This window comes from Diceros bicornis, chromosome 18, assembly GCF_020826845.1.
Source record: "Diceros bicornis minor isolate mBicDic1 chromosome 18, mDicBic1.mat.cur, whole genome shotgun sequence".
Classification (NCBI taxonomy): Eukaryota; Metazoa; Chordata; class Mammalia; order Perissodactyla; family Rhinocerotidae; genus Diceros; species Diceros bicornis.
The window spans coordinates 9568963-9583647 of record NC_080757.1 but is presented as its reverse complement, the minus strand read 5'-3'; the positions used below and the strand labels follow the sequence as shown (position 1 = coordinate 9583647).

The following is a 14685-nucleotide window of genomic DNA, read 5'->3' as shown; positions in this document are numbered from 1 at the left end:
GTGATAGCACCTTGCCTTGGGCCCGGGTGGGAGAATAAGAGGAGTAAGAAGTTGGTGGCACCTCCTTCTCTAGCCATTGCATCCAATACATGGCCCAGTATTGAGGGCTTACGTCTATCAATTCCCACAAGTCCCCACCATCTTGTTTTGCCAGCTGACTCAGGTACCTTCTAGAACAAACTCCTCTCACGACCCCCAAATAGCTCACATGCCTTGGACCTGAGCTCCTTGGCCTCACTCATTCAGAAAGGTGTTTTCTTGATGCCACACAAGGCTAGTCTTTGCTCAGCTCCACCTCTCACGTCTCTCCTCAACCCCACCCTCAGGCCAGCCTCTGCCTCTCTCAAGCAGAAGGCTTTATTATCAGTTTCTTTAAAGGGCCATGCTCTTATTTTTTTTCCCCTTTGCACTTTACAGCAAACCTCCCTATGCAAACCAATATTATCGCACTACGACCCACTGGCTAACGTGTTGACGTCCCAGGAGTCTTTTGCACCTCTGCCCTGTAGCTGGGCAGCTCATGTTCTGCATCCTTTCTGTAATGGGTTCACAGAAAGAATTCACCACAGAAAACAATCTCAGGTCATTAGAAGTCATGTGGTGATCCCACGATGGGGATCATGACCCCACTCTTGGATCACCCACTCGCTAGAGAGGGAACATAGAGTATTCCTATCCCCAGGGCCAAGAGAACCTGGGGCACTTTCCCAGACCTTTCCAGATGCTTGTATTGGAGCCCAGAGATAGCAAGTGGCCCTGGACACAAGTTTGTGTTCTATGGGAGCCATGGCAGTGGTTCTAGGCTGGTGGGTGTGTGCCCCAGGGCTGCCACAGCCCTTTGAGGAGGCAGGGAGGCAGATCTCAGCCTCCTCCGCCCATTTCTCAGGTAGTAATGGGAAGGAGTGTCACCCTCCATCTTCGGTGAACTCTGACTCAGAATGGGAGCGTTCTCTCTCCCGGAGAGTCCTTTCCACTGCTCTCTCCTTTGCCTAGAAAGCCCTCTTTCCTCTCCAAAACATAACTTCCCTTCAAAATTAAAAAGAAAAAAAAAAACCTCATCCTTGCTTACCCTGACCCATGCACCCCGCTTGGGAAAGAGAGAAGGGAGCCTCTTTTTGCTCTAAAGCGTTCTACATTAGCCTAGAAGGGCCACATTCGTGAAAAATGCTTTGTAAGCTGTAACGGACAATATGCAAATTAATAACAATTATTAGGAATACTTTACTTTCTCCTAATTTAAGAACTTGAGTTCTACATCTCCCTTGACCTTCCCCAGGGTCAGCATGGCCAGGCACACCCGGGGATGTTTGAAGAATCCCCAGAAATCCTCCAAGCATTTCTTTGCCCCACTCCCTCTGTAAACGCAGCTCCTGATTGCCCCACAGCCGGCCGGGTAGGCGGGACAGGAAGCCCCTCTGCCTTGTAAACACCGTGTTGCAAACAGACACTTCCCCAGGCTCCTGTGCAGCAGGGGTCACCAGCCTGGAAGTGGCTTGTTTGAGGGTAGTTCCCCAGGGCTTCCCTGCTGTCAGGCTTAGAGAACTGCTGTCTTAAATGTGAGTAACCTGGAGGATGGGAAGAAGATTCTTAAGCAGCAGGGTCTCAGCATGTGGAGTTTGCCAGGTCTAAAGCAGTTCAGAGGAGGACCCCTGCCTCGTCTTGTATTGGAAGGCAAAGACACAGGGTTTCGCCCCTTCAGATGCCCAAGGAATCCAGTGAGGTGTCCAGCGGGTTCGGTCCCTGGGGCTGGGGGGAGGATGACTGAACCCCACAGAGATCTCAGATGGGGGGTAGCCCAGCCTGCCCCAGGCCTCCTCTGTGCTGGCTGCTCAACCAGGCAATCATTCATTCAGCAAACACTGACTGAACACCCCCAGATGCTGGCCCTGCTAGGCACTGGGGAGTCAACGCTGAACAAAATGATTGGGAAGTTTTCCTTATCGGGAGGGGGATGGGAGAGGCAAGAACTCACAGTTAGGTCTTGGAGGAACTGAGTCAGGCGGTCTGGTTGGAGGAGAGGGTGAGGATTCGTGGAGAAGACTCAAAGAGCGGGATTCAATTTTGAAACGTGAACACAAGAGCAAGGACTCTGGACTTTCCCTGTGAGGTAAGGTGGCATCAGAGGCTTCTGAGTATGGTAACAAAAGAGTTTTCATACGAAGAATTTGGTGAAGCAAGGAAGGGACTGTGGCCCGGAAGGCCCATGAGCAGGCGTATGGTGACGAAAGCTGAATTGGGTGGCAGAGAGAACAATGGGGAAATGAGAGAAGCAACAACGCTGAGGAAAGGAAGCACCATCAAAACGGGCTGGAGAGTGGAGAACAGGAAGACAGAGGGAGGACTCAGAGATAACTCCAAGGTTTCAAGACAGGGAGTCTGGTTTCACCAGAGACAAAAATGGAGAAGTCTGTAGAGGAAGCCTGCTTTGTGGATGAAGAGTTGGGCTCTGGACATGTGTTGAAGTTGAAATAGTGGAAAAAACCAGTACGGACTCGGAGACAAGGGTTTGGGTGAGGCAGATAGGTTTATTGGGGATGGCAAGAAAAGGGCTCTGCGGAGGAACGGTAGGAGGCGTACATAGAAAGAGAAATAACCTCAGGTAAAAGTGTTGGGCATCAAATGCTACAGAAACTTCCCAGAGAATGCAGGTTGGGAGGAGGCCATTGGAATTGGCCATTACAAAGCCACCAATGCCCTTAGAGGAAGCCATCAGTAGAGAAGCCTGGGCAGAGGGAGGCATGGCGCCACTGTGGTCTGAAGAAGGATTTGTAGTCTCTGGGAGTTCTGCTGTAACATGAGCACCATGAGGGAAGGAGCAGGCCATCAGCCCATCAGAGCAGCTCCTACAAGTCTACTCTTGGAGACTAGACTTTGAAAACTCACAGGATGTCAGAAGAACAGAATCCATTTGATCCAGGAGGGAACGGGCTCAGAGAGATGAGGAGGTACGCAGGGGAAAGCTGGACTAGGGATCACGTCTCCTAGAGTCTGAACATCACACCACAGACCTCTGGGTTCTCTTAAGCACAATAACAAACCAAGGAAAGCTCTGAGCTTTTAGTTTTCTCAAAATGAAACTCCCAAGATGTCAGTACAGAAGTGAATGCAAAATGCAAAGGCCTATGAAACGTTGGCTTGAAAACAAGAACGAACAATTAATGAATTCCCAGCTCAACTGGGAGGGTGGGTAGGTTGGCCCTGAGAGCTTATCTGGCACAGCCACAAAGGAAGGTGATTCTGAAGTGGGGCTCAACTAGTTTATTTCGCCAGGTGTTGGAAGGAGCCAAGAACAAGAGACCACGCTCCAGCATGGGATGTGGGACAGGATCCTGGTGTCCCGTGGTGGCCCCAGGGTCTCACCATGAACGGCTATAGTTTTCTAACCACCCAAGTGCTCCTGCTCTGCGGGAACAGGCTGTGAGGCAGGGCTGTGGGATTTGTGAGGGAACTGCTCAGCTTTGGGATTTGTTTATTCAAGGCCACTGAACTTCTTAAATTCAAATTATATTCTCAGAACAACCAATTTTTATACAACCAGTCAGACACGGCCACTACGATTTGGAGAACTAGAGACTCTCAGAAATGGAGCAATCTTAGTCTGCATTCTCACGGCTATCATTTCTACCTCTGACATGTATTTTCCCTGAATGCTTCCCCCAACAGGGAACTCACTACCACAAGGCCACCCATTCCACTGCTGATCTGCTCTGAATTTCCCCAAGATCTTCCTTGTAGCAAGCTGAAGTCTATTTCCTTACAATTTCCCTTCAGTGGTCCCTTTTCCTTCCTGGAGAATGACCCCCACAGAGCAGGTCCTCACCTTCTCCAAAGGATGCTGCCCTTCAAATACTTAAAAATAGATATTACTTCTCCCTGTGTCTTCTTCTTAGAGGAAAACATCTCCACTTCTTTACTCATTTTGTGTTACGTCAACACCATCCTGGTTACCTTTCTCTGGGTATAGGGTGGTTTACCAGCATCCCCACTAAATGCAGCACATGGAGCTGAATGGCACTCCAGATGGATCTGAGCAGCTCAGTGCGGAAATGGGCCTTCTCACAGCTGAAGGGCATAGAAAGTACGGCCCCATGGGGATTAGCGGCTGACCGCTGGAAGCCAAGAATTAAAGATGACTCTCGGGTGCCAGCTTGGGAGCACTGAGGTGATAGGTGTGTCCCTGGAGGGCTGAGGAAGAGAAGAGAGGAAGGCTTGAGGCATGGGAAATCAAGAATCTGGCAGCCGAGGACCTGATGACCAGAGCCGTTCTCCCCGCTTTCAAGGAACAGGTCATTCCTCTGCTCTGTAAGCCGTCCCAGGGTGTGGGAGAAAATGAAATGCCTCCAAAATCACTTTGCAAAGCCAGCACATCAAAACCTGACAACAGCAGTCTAGAAAAGGAAAATACAGGCTGACCTCACTTAGGAACATAGATGCAAAAATCCTAAAGAGAATCACAATGAATCACACCTAACTGTACTAAAAGCATAAAATGCCTTGACCAATGGAGTTTATTCCAGAAGTGCAGGCAGCGTTCCGTATAAGGAAGTTAATGATATAATGCGTCACACAAATCTATCCCAAGGTGAAAGAACACAAGAATGTCCTAGTAGGTGCTTAAGCAAGTATTTGACAAAGTTAACTCACATTCCTGCTTTTAAAAATTCTTAGAAATGAAAATTGAAGAAAACTTCCTTCACACGTGGCACTTGACTTCAAGGTCCCGGCTCTAAAGAACTGTGATTATGTCAGAGAACAAACTCCCAGGCTCACGACCGCCCCTGGGAACTCAAGGCTGTGAGAATATTCGTGGCAAAACCAGCAGTGGCTGCCTCTCTGCTTCCAAGACCGTCCCTATTCGTGCAAATAGCCACAAACACACATTTTCCCCACTCTCATTCCTAGCCTTAACTCTAGTTCTCTAGTTGGGGGCCAGAGCAGAGGGCTTCTTGTAAGGACACCACCAGCAAAAGTAATGCCCTTTAATCATCTTGGAAGTGGGTTGAATTCAAGACTTGATGAGAAATCCAGAAAGCATACACATGGCGGTGGCTCAGCGAGTGGTCGGGAGCTCGGCCTCCCGCACGCCACCTTGAGATCTCACCAGTGAGTCACCAGTGGCCTCCTCTGCAGCCTGCAGGTTTTCATTATCCATCATCACCCCCAGCTTGCCTCTGACAACAGCTTACTCCCGTGTGGAGCCGTGCTGGAGGTTATCCAATGAAATTGGTGTAGAGAAAGTTCTGTTTTCTAGAACAGGAGTTATTAACCTGGGTTCCCTGGTGGACTGCAGAGGTCTGAGAAGACCCTGAAGTTTTATGCCAAACTGAAAGAGAGAAGGAGAGAAACCGTGTGTGTGTGTGTGTCTGTGTGTGTGCATGTATGTGCACACGTGTGCTTTTCGCGGGGAGGGGTAGGAGATGATCTACCACCTTATCCATTTTTTAAAGAGGCCCATTCTCTAGAGAGAGTTTGAAACTCTCCTTTAAGAGCTGTAGGTGTAGATTGATCTAATGAACCCAGAAAATGCACCGAGCACATGGGTCGCCTCCACCAGGCTACGTGGAGGTGGCTGTGTGAAAGTTTGCCTGACTAGAGTCAAAACCACTGAGCCATTCAGGAACAATGGCTCAGACCCCAAACCCAGAGATATGTCTGCAGAGACTTGGTGGTTCTGGGAAGACAACTTTTGGTGAAGACGAAGGATGGGGCGGCTGAACAGGTGACTTCTTAGATGACGCAGAAAATCAGGGTTTCTTAACCCTACAAGAAGAGCAGCTCCTGAGAGGGACAGAAAGAAGGCCTAGCAAACAACGCGGCAGTTTTCTGTGGATGGGAGACCCTTCGCTGTTGACGGCCAACGTGAAGGCACAAACGCAGAGGACTCCTGTGAGGAGCCCGCAGAGGCAGCAGTGAAACATGCTCTCCGGTGATGATCAGTGAAAACAAAAAGGGAGGCACCTCAGAACAGTATTTATGGCCTTAATGCCATTAAGCTGGACCTTGGAGTATGGCGGAGGGGCAAGGAAGGAGGAGATGGGGAGCAGAGGATGAGCCCCGGGGCTGTGCCAGACACTGGGTGAGGTACTTGCCAGCAGTTGTCTCATCTAATTCTCACCCAAAGAGCGCTTAGCACATGTCCGCTAAATGTTAGATATTATTATTATTAGCATCACTATTTTCTTTTATTTCATATCTCAAGCCTCAACTAGAACATGACCTCTTTAGGGCAGCCTTTCCTTAACTCCCAAACTATATTGGGCTTTCTTTACATGATCTCACAAATCCCTGTAATTCTCACAATTGTAATCAAACGGTCTGTGTGTCTAGTGTCTCGCCTACTAGACTCTAATTTCCACGAGGGCAGGAACATTATCTGCCCTGCTCAGGATCCTCAGGGCCCAGCGCCTGCCTGGCACACAGCAGGCACTCCACGCAGAAGTTCGGAGCCAGTGCCCACAATGTCGGAGGTGAGGAAGGGGCCGCAGAAAGCAGCTAGTGCCACTCTTCTACACAGATGGGGAAACTGACACCAGAGAGGCACATGGACTTACCTCAGGTCATACGACCAGGAGTGGAGGACTCAGGCAGAAACAGGGCCCTGATGCCACAGGCGGCAGAGCCTGGAAGCCACCTTCAGCCCTCACACCCCAGCCCTGCCCCCCACGAGGAAACCACACAGGCTCATTTGCCTAGGTCAACAACAGCAGCAAGAAGACTCCAGAGGACACGAAAATGAAAAGCACACCACTCCCTCCCGACCCCACCCTCCTGCCCCCCGCACTGTTGTGCGTTCGGGCAGCTTCCACTGTTGGTGTGCATGGACTTCTTGCCTATGAGATCCTACGGAGCATCATGGTGACAGCTCAACAGCCACGCTGAGCATCAGGTAGCTCTGGTGAGCAAGCCACCAAGTCACTAGTCAGACCCTGTGGGCCGGGGCAGTCAGTGCTCTGGTAGGAGGCATGGTGGGGACAGAAGGAAGGGTGCTCAGTGACGTGGAGTGAGGAGGGGGTTGGAGAAGACTTCAAAAGTGAGGAAGTTTGAGCTGGACATCCAAGGATGGATTCATGATCCACCAGGCAGGTAGAGGAAGTGAAGGGCAATGTGGGGGGAAAAGGAACAGCACGTGCAAAGGCACAGGGGTTTGCCCGAGCTTCAGGAGATGGAGCACGCAGGGTGGACCTGGGCTGGGTGGTGGGAGGCCTTGCTAGCCATGCTAGGAGGTATGGGCCTTCTCTGGAGGGCAATGGCTGCTCGGAAGGGTTTGTAGTTGAAATGTGACTTGCTCAGATTTGTTGTCTTACATCACCATGGCAGCAGAAGAGAGGCTGGACTGGGAGTGGGGGGAGGTTAGAGGCCGGAGGCAGGAGTCTCGCACTGAGGCCAAACTCTAAAGTCTAAAGCCTGGTATCCCAAGTGGTAGACTCAAGAAGGACCCAGTGTCTGCTCTGTGCCACCAAAGTCACCTAATTCTTCCCATTTATCGGCCCCACCCTCCTACTGGGTGCACCTTGCTCCAGCTATATCTCACTTATCCAGAAGTCACTTAACTGATAACCCCAACTATCCAGAACCTAGCTGCTAGCCTAGAAGCAAACAGAAAAGACCTGTGGACAGCCACAACTCATGCCTCAAAAGTCATGCCTTGCAGAGCATGCACTTCACACCCAAGGGCACATGCAGGCTGCCACTCAGGCTTGGTCATCTCTGGTCAAGAGTTGATGCCAGAGTCAGCCCAGCTCTGACACTTTCCAGCAGTGTGGCCTTGGCCCTCAGTTTCCTCATGCGTAAAATGGGGGCAATACTTATGGCTTCCTCAGAATGTGGCTGTGAAGATTAAAGGACATGAAGTACTTAACCCAGTGGCCAACACCATGAAATTATAGCTAATGGGGAAAAGGGCACAAAGAAAGATGAAATAAAAAGGGCAGAAAATGTGTCCTGAGCAGACTCAAGCTACAAAAGAGAATGGCAGGTAGAGCCATGTGATAGTTTCAAGAAATTACTAAGTCAGACACAATGTGCTACATTTATAAAGGCAAGCAACACATTTTACAAAGATTCCCTTTAAAACTGGATACATTGAAAAGTTTTGGTGTTTAGAAGGTAGAGCTACTGGAAAAATTAATGCACGCAAATTCACTTATGGGAATGGCATAATTCTGTGTGTACCTGTGTACACCTAAAGTGTCCCCCAAAATTTGTAAAACATACATCATGTTTAATAGACTCTAAGATGCCACCAATTCTAAGATGCACCATTATTTTGTGTGCCACTAAGAAAGAAATATTGCTGTTATAATGGTAAGATGCATCTTGATTTCAGAGTTGTGAAAATATGTACATCTTCAAGTCGTTGGAATATCTTAATATGCAATATACATTTGCTATGAGAGTGTCCCATCTCCCCCTTGGGTGGAAGTCAGAGCAGTCTTTCCTCCTCCCCCCCACCCCTTTATGCCAGAGGCTCAAAATTCAAACTTAACACCTCTCCCTTGACCTGCTGGTAATCACTCTATCTTGCCCCTCCAGAAGCTTCCTCTCTTAAGAAGCTGATCCAGGCTTTCGGCCCACCGACAGCTGAGCCAAACAAGTCTTCTGGTTCACAGGGGTCCACCAGGGCCACCAGCTCAGCCCCTTAGCATGAGCCTCTTTGAACGAAGGCCAAGTTTGCACAGCTTGAGTGCTCAGCTGAACCCAAGCTGGGGTCTCCAACTCCAGGCTGCCCAGGCCAAAAGGCTACTGGCTCTCCTCCTCTTCCACTTTTCAGCCAGCAGACCCATGATCAATGACTCACCTGGGACTGTGGAGCAGCCTCCAACAGCCAGCCTCCTCCACAGCCTCTACTGTGGAGCCTCCTCATCATCACCCCTCCAGTAATCCCAGACATTTTTCACCCAGTACCACCTATTATTCTTGAAAGAAACAAAAAGGGGTGCATGGGAGGGAGGGAGGGCAGGCAGGGGAGGCAGAGATGGTCAGCTACCATTGCAGCTTGGGGAGAGAAGATAATTAACCAGCCCCCACCTAAACTGGACATAAGGGAGAGGGATTTCTTAAAACTCCAATGTGGCCCAGAACCCAGAGACTCAAGCCTTTTTGCCCCACAGTCCTGGCTAGCTATGCTTCACAAAGCAGGGGAGGGTATCCTGAAGCAGGAAGAGAGAGCTTGACCACCTGAAGCTGTCTTCTTTATCTTCCATAGACCCACACCACCCTGGCCATGCTAAGGAAGCAGGTAAGCCCTTGACACCCACTCTCCTGTTCTGTAAACACCCAGCGAGCAGCTCCCATGTGCAGTCGCTCTCATCACGATTTTCTTATTTGATCTTCCCACAGCTCTGTGAGCTTGCTTTTACAGCCCATTTTACAGACAGGGAAACAGGCTGGGAGAGGGGCAGTAAGATGCTCAAGGTCACATAGCTGGGCCTGGCTGGAACTCGGGTCTCCTTTCCACAGCACACCAGGTTCCCAAGCAACAGCTCCAGGGTCATCACTGAAGGAGCTGATTCAAATTTTAGAAAAATACAGATTCCAGATCCCACCCCTGGGATCTGTGCTGTAGGGCTGTGCCTGGAGAATGTGTGTTTTAACAAGCTCTGGGAACCAGTGCCTTACCAAGAAGGTGTGGATGGGAAGATACAGTGACCACGGGAGAGAGGAAGAGAAGGGCAATCCAAGAAGGGCTCTTCAAGGCAGATCTTGCCTACTTTTAGCCCTCATTTTGCCTAAACCCACCCCTCCTCTCTGCACGAGGCTTGTGAGCTCACTTGATACCACATCCTGCTTCTTTCATCTTGCCTTCCTTTTCCCTCTGAACATCTCCTTCCTCCTACTGACCTGAACTTCTTGCTTATTTACCCCAGGCCTGGGATGGGCCAGCCCGCACGCGCAGGCGCACGCACACACAGTCACGCAGGGACACCCAGGGTGTAAACACGGATCCTCTGACAGCGTCAAGTGTGTAGTTCTCTAGAGGAGCAGCCCCTGTCTGGGGCCCACGCTCGCTAGCAGAGGACGGGCTGAGGCCGGATGGAGGGCGCCTTAGGCAGGCCCTACTACTCCCAGGTCCTGATGGCAAAGGACTCTTGATGCCAACACTCACCGAGAGAGTTCTCAGGCGGAGGGAACTTGACCCCACGACACAGGGTGGCCTGTGAAGGAGGCAGGAGACTGCAGCCGCTCGCGGACCGCACAGAGGCGTCCAGCAGTGGCTTCCTGGATAACCATGGACGGTCTCTGGGACGCCCCTTCTGCCTCTGGGATTATTGGGAACGCGAGTTTGCGGACCCCGTGCCTGGGCAGTGGACCGGATCCACGGAGCCGGAAGACAGCAGGATCTGTCCAGCCCACCCGCTGCGGCCGCTGCTCTCAGAGCCCACTGCTCCCCGACGGTGCCCAGCGCGCTCCGGCTCTGCCTTGAGCCCCCACGCGCGCCCTCGGCGCCCTCCCGCCCCGGCCGCCCGGCCACACACCTGCAGTCCCCGCCGGGCGCCGAGCCCCTCTCCAGCGGCGACTCCCTTCACTTCGGGGTCCGGTCGCGACCCCCGTGCCCGGGCTGAGGCCGCACCGCGAGTCCCAGCATCTGCCCAGGCTCCGGTCCAAGGGCGGGCTGGGGGCGGGGCCGGGGCGGGGCCATTCCGGGGGCGGGGCCGGGCGGGGCCGGCGGCCCAACCGGCCTCTCACGCCTCCTGGTGGCCGGGCAGTGTCGGCGAGGGGCCGGCCCGGCCGGTGCATCTCTGAGTCGCGCCTGAGCCCGCAGAGCGCCTGAGAAGCAGCCCCCCAGCTCTGAGGCCGTCTGCCCTCGGAAGGAACAGGCCCTGGCGAGTGGGCGGCCGCGGGCGGAGGGACGCCAGCACCGAGCACCTGCGACCCCCCAGAAGTCAGGGGCAGTTGTCCAGGGGAGCGGAAGCGTGGCGTTGGCCCCTCAGGACGGGTGGGCGGAGCAGGAGAGAGGCTTGGGGTGGGGGCTTCGGGGAAGGAGGAGAAAGGGGAAGCTCGGCGAGCTGCTTCCTTCTCTCGCTGCGACCCAGCGCCCCACTTCCTCCTACTACTTCTATTTTCTTTGGGTGCTCTTAGCCTTTAAAATGCCTGCACCCCTGCTGTGCAGACGGGCGCCTTGAGCCCCACCCTTCTGCAGAAACCTTCCTCGTCATGCCAGCCAATCCAGACTTTCAGCACTGCACCTCCAGCCTCTGGTCTGAGTTTCTCACCTTCCTTGGCCAGTGGCTATCGCTTCAGCCGTTTCTAGCCTCTGAAGCGGGGACGACTCTGGTCGTCTCCAGAGTCAAGGCACTCTTCTTGCCTCCCTCTTTCTCCCCACAGACGACGTAGCAGATGTTGTATATCAAGAGTTGGAAGAACTTGTCACGGAATCCTGGAAGTCACTGCGTTTCCCTGTGCCCCAGTTTCCTCATTTACAAAATGACGATCAGAAAACTGGCTCCTGCGCAGGCAGCCCTTGCAATGAAAGAATAGCACTTTATTTCAGTGTTAACAAAGGGGCAGGCTGAAATTTCCACTTCCACTATTGAATGGGACTCTGTGGCACAGTATCTGGTAGAGCCGCTCAGAATTGGCCACAAGGTGATACGTTATTGTTAATCAAAAACCACAGCCCTACCTGAGGCTTTGAGAGATGTGAACACCAATGACTTCTTTTCCTGACTCCCTAAATACCAAGAAAAGCAACTTCCCCAAAGGCAAAGAAACAGAAAGTCCCCTTGGGTGAACGCGGAGGACTGGTTCCGGCTGCAGTTAGAGATGGAAAAGCGCTCAGAACTCAGCTTGTGCTTCTCCTACTCCTCATCCACCACCTGAACCCCCACCTGCCACCATGTTACAGACAAGGAACCAGTGGCACGACGGACTGTGAGAGGACACGCCGAAGTTCATGCGACTTGATAAGGGTGGGCAAGGACTCTGGTCTCCTCAGTCTCTACTTTTTCCACCACAGAAACGAGAAAGGAGAAGATGGAGACAGCCCAGAGGTGGCCGGGGTGGGGAAGAAGGGAGAGAACTGCCCTGGAATCAGGCATTGAGTAGTAAGAATGATACCGTGTGTGCCAGATTGACATGTTGGATTATGAGAGCACTTTGAAAGGTAAAAAAATGCTGGAGAAGTTATGGCATCCTTGGCTTCTTCCATGTCCTTAGCTCACCACCAGGGAGTTGAGCATCCCATGAAGCCCACTGGTCCCATCCCGCGTCCCCTCAGAGGTGGGCATTCTCTTCTCTGCCAGCAGGTGTGACCCAGATATTGAGCATGTATGTTATTCCCCCTCATGCGGCTCCACCTGTGTCTTCCTGTCCCAAGAGGGCAGACCACCAATCTGGAGCTCTGATCAGCACCTGACACCTACTGGCCAGAACTGAGAACTACAGCCACCCAGGCACATTTCTTCCCCCCCTTCCACTCCCACCTCCCCACAGCAGCTGGTAAGACTCAAAGGTGCCTCTGTCACTCATGCGGCATCTGATTACGCACCACATTGTACAGCTCTGTTGTTGCTTCATTTGAAAATATATGTCTGTTTGTAATCTCTCTCTTTCTCTTCTCTGTTTTCAAAGAGGAGTGTACCCCTGTCTCCTCTTCCTCATCTTACATTTATTCCTCAATGCTCTGAAAAAATCACCAAGGAAACCCCAAATGCCAAATCCAATGGCCTCATGTCCGTACCTCATGCAGCATTTGATGCTACCCCTCCTTGCGAATTACCTGCTTGACTTACCCTCCTCCAACTTGGACAAATAATTGTGTTTTCTTTTTGTGGCTTCATTTTCTTCATCATTTCTGAAACATTGGAATGCATAAGGTTTTGTTTGAGGCTGCCTCTCTGCTCCCTGGGCAATCTCATCCATTCCCATCATACTGATCCCTTCCAAATCTGTAGCCTAGACTTCTCTCTTGAGCTTCAGATCTAGAATTCTAAGTGCTTACTGCACATCTGTACCTGGATATCCAAAGGCACCTTAATCACTCCATGTCCTGAAATGAATTCCTTGTCTTTCCCCAAACTCCTTCTCTTGCCTTCCCTAACTCGGCTAACATCTTTACTATCCACCCAGTTTCAACGCTAGAAACCTTGCTATACAAGTAACATACCCAAGAGGACTCCTACAACTCAAAAATAAAGAAGACAAGCAGTCTAATTTTTTTTTTTTCTTTTGTGAGGAGATCAGCCCTGTGCTAACATCCGCCAATCCTCCTCTTTTTTTGCTGAGGAAGACGGCCCTGGGCTAACATCTGTGCCCATCTTCCTCCACTTTATATGGGACGCTGCCACAGCATGGCTTGCCAAGCAGTGCGTCGGTGTGCGCCCGGGATCCGAACCAGCGAACCCCGGGCCGCCGCAGCGGAGCGCGCGCACTTAACCGCTTGTGCCACCGGGCCGGCCCCGAGCAGTCTAATTTTTAAATGGGCAAAAGACTTGAACAGACACTTCACAAAAGAAGATGTACAAATGGCCAATGAGCTCATGAAAAGAGTTACCACTTTACAGCAATTGGAATAGCTAAAATTAAGACTGACAACATCAAATGTTGGCAAGGATGTGGAGCAACTGAAACTCATATATTGCTTGTGGCAGTGTAGAATGGCACAACTGCTTTGGCAAACTGATTGGTAGCATGTAATAAAATTAAATATACATCTCCCTGTGACCCAACCATTCCACTCTTAGATATATATCCAGGATGAATGAATTTATATGTCCACACAGAAACATATATATGAATGATTATAACAGCTTTATTCGTAGTAGCCCCAAACTGGAAACAACCCAATATCTATTAATAGTAGAATGGATAAAAAAAAACTGTGGTATACTCATATAGTGGAATGCTATCCAGCAATAAAAAGGAAGAAATTACTGATACATGTATCAATGTGGATGAATTTCACAAACGTTATGTGGAGCAAAAGAAGCCAGAGAAGCAAACGAAGATATACTGCATGATTCCATTTATATGATGTTCAAGAACCAGCAAACTAATCTATAGTGATAGGCATCAGAATGGGGGTTATCTTGGGGGAGGGGAGCAATTTAACTGGAAAGGGAACATGGGTGAACTTTCTGGGGTGATAGATATGTTTTCTATCTTAATCTAGGTGGTGGTCACATGGTGTGCGCATATGAAAAAGTTGTTGAGATATTCACTTAAAAGTTGCGTATTCTGCTCTTTGTAAATGATACCTCAGTACATAAAACATGTGGGAGAAGAAATTCAGTGTTGGGCTTTCATACCTCCATGCCCTTCCTCACTCTGATCCCTCTGCTTGGAATGCCTCTTTCCACTAGTTTACCTGGCTAATTGCTTACTGTGTATACATGATACTCAGCAAAACCACCTCAACTCCTTTTACCGGATAAATATAGACTGTGTCTGGCAAAGATGAGCAAACAGAGAAAAATCAAAGATATGAAAACACAAAAAGATTCAGAATTTCAAAAGAAAGGGACATGATCAGAGAAAATTAGTATCCTTTGAAACTGTTTCCACAAATAGAAGAATTTAAAAAAAATATTTCTCATACATGTTTTCAATGGTATTTGGAGGATATTGCATTTATAAATGTAGTGGACTGAATCATTAAAAAAATTCAAAGCTGAGATCAGGAAACATTTTTGGATTGCTAAATTTGAAGCTCGGTAGAGACAGTGGACAGCAGATTGGGAACTGAAG

General features: G+C 50.4%; 1 protein-coding gene across 2 annotated transcripts in view; it reads right to left on the bottom strand.

Annotated features, from left to right (window-relative positions):
* PIK3R5 (phosphoinositide-3-kinase regulatory subunit 5) overlaps positions 1-10600 on the bottom strand; it is a 72764-nt gene extending 62164 nt beyond the window's left edge. For both annotated transcript variants that reach the window (XM_058559728.1, XM_058559729.1), the window contains exon 1: positions 10476-10600. The gene's annotated coding sequence lies outside the window, so the exon portion shown is untranslated. The remainder of the gene's footprint in view (positions 1-10475) is intronic.
* Positions 10601-14685: the final 4085 nt, after the last annotated feature.